Genomic DNA, 2,686 nt, shown 5'->3' with positions numbered 1-2,686 from the left:
CTCTTATTCTTCTGCCATGTGTCCCCGCTCAAGCCAGCTGTCTCATCCTACTCACCTGCGTGCATACTAAAAGTCAGCTACGCTGAGTGAGTTCTAGTTAATCACATAATCATACAATACATTCTTTACATTTCATACTTAACCTCCTAACTTTCTTTCATACACACTTAAGTGCTTTTACTTTCATTTTTACCTTCATACATTCTTTACATACATAATCATACGTTTTAAAGAGCCTTTCGCCCTATAACCTCACAGATATTATAAGGGTCTGGTCCCTAGTTTTCGAATATTAGAAGGGTTCTATTCCCTAACATCACAGATATTATAAGGGTCTGGTCCCTAGTTTCGAATATTAGAAGGGTTCGATTCCCTAACATCACAGATATTATAAGGGTCTGGTCCCTACCATCACAGATATTATAGGGGTCTGGTCCCTAGTTTCGAATATTAGAAGGGTTCGATTCCCTAACATCCCAGATATTATAAGGGTCTGGTCCCTAACATCACAGATATTATAAGGGTCTGGTCCCTAGTTTTCGAATATTAGTAGGGTTCGATTCCCTCTTCGTTCCATACATTATACCCCGAGTATTTTTAGGGCTCGATACCCTTTTCGTAACCATACAACCATACATCATACCTCGAATATTATTAGGGCTCGGTACCCTTTTCGTAACCATACAACCATACATCATACCTCGAGTATTATTAGGGCTCGGTACCTCTTTTCGTAACCATACGACCATACATCATTATTTCCTTCTTTTATTATCTCTATCACGTTCATACGCATAAGCATTCATATTATACTTACCTTATACATAGCATTACAACCTGACAGTACTTGCAATATCCGAAGATCGTTCACGTACCATCAAGCAATCATTCTTACATAACACATATATCACATAGGGCATACACTTATCACTTAGGATAAATGTATTAACAACACATCAAGTATGCACACATCCCCGAAAACATAACAAGGAATGGGGCTAGAAACTCACCTGAACACGGTTACGTTCACCGTTAATCGTAATTCCTTTCTTCAGTTGTGCACGGCTGACTGTATATAACAAGTATACGTATCAATTAACTATCACTTCTCATAATGTATGTCTATCTTTATATGACCCACAACGAACGGGGGTCCGGGGGCAGCGCCCCTGGCAGCGGGGTCTAGGGGCGGCAGCCCCTAGCAGAGTCCAAGGGGCAGAGCCCCTGGCTGGGGTCGAGCTGGCTTTTAGGCGAAGTTGTCATCAGGCGAACTTGGCTTTAGGCGAAGTTGTCATCAGGCGAACTTAGCTTGCAGGCGAAGTTCATCAGGCGAACTTAGCTTGCAGGCGAAGTTCATCGCTTTGAAGGCGAAGTTGCCCAGATGCAGGCGAAGTTGCCCAGACAGCCGCTGTTCGGTTTCTTTCCAGCATTTTGAGCGATTTTAACACCCTTGCTATGGTTCAATATCACCCACTACGCTTCCCGACCATTTTCGGTCGCTTATACACTAAAAAAGCTTGGATCTTTAAACTTCAAAGATCAAGAATCATACCTTTTTGGGCTTGTTTGGATCTCGTTTACTTGCTAGTACACTAATCGCTCTCTCTCGGACCTGCCCGACTCTTCCCTTGGCTCGGCCGACCGGCGGCGGTATGCGTGTGGTGTGTGTGTGTTTTGGGGTGTTAGGGAGTTTGGTGAAAATGAAGATATTTTGGGATTTTGGGGGTATTTATATCCCTGAAATCCCATTCTCATTTAACCCATCTCAATTAATCCACGTCCAAGACCCGCTCCCTACCAGATATTAATTAATTACGCGAAATCACTAAACATAACTTCCTTTATTCATCATTAAAATTTTTAGGATGTTACAAGTCTTCCCCCCTTAAAGAGGTTTCGTCCCCGAAACCTAACTATTACATAAACAAACTAGGGTAAAACTTGCGCATCTCATCCTCGGCTTCCCAAGTAGCATCCGATCCTTTGCGGTGTTTCCATATCACTTTTACCAAAGGTATAGTCTTGTGACGAAGCTGCTTCTCCTTACGATCAACGATCTCTATCGGTTGCTCGATGTAGTTCAATTGTTCATCAACCTCGATGTCCATTAATGGCACGTGAGACGTGTCATCAGCTAGACACTTCCTCAGATGAGAAACATGGAAGGTTGAATGAATTCCTTCTAACTCATCGGGTAAATCCAGTTTATAAGCTACTTCACCCACACGATTTACAATCCTGAACGGTCCAATGTACCTCGGACTCAACTTTCCTCTTTTCCTAAAACGGATAATCCCCTTCCAAGGCGAGACCTTGAGCATCACATTGTCACCAACGTTAAACTCAATTGGTCGTCGCCGCTTATCTGCATAAGACTTTTGTCTGTCTTGCGCGGCTTTCATTCTTGTTTTGATCTGATCGAACTTTGAAGACGTTTCTTGAACCACTTCTAGTCTTCCCATTTCTTTCTGACCAATCTCACCCCAACACACCGGGGTTCTACATCGTCTACCATAAAGCATCTCAAACGGTGGCATACCAATACTTGAATGGTAACTGTTGTTATAGGAGAACTCTGCCAGATGCAGATGATCATCCCAACTTCCACCAAAATCTAAGACACAAGCACGTAGCATATCCTCAAAGGTTTGGATCGTCCTTTCAGACTGTCCATCGGTTTGAGGAT

Source organism: Bidens hawaiensis, unplaced genomic scaffold (assembly GCF_021521415.1).
Source record: "Bidens hawaiensis isolate Kalapana, Puna unplaced genomic scaffold, B.hawaiensis_p1.1 tig00024857_1, whole genome shotgun sequence".
NCBI classification, from domain to species: domain Eukaryota; kingdom Viridiplantae; phylum Streptophyta; class Magnoliopsida; order Asterales; family Asteraceae; genus Bidens; species Bidens hawaiensis.
The sequence above is the reverse complement of the archived record's forward strand: the minus strand, read 5'-3'. Positions refer to the sequence as shown.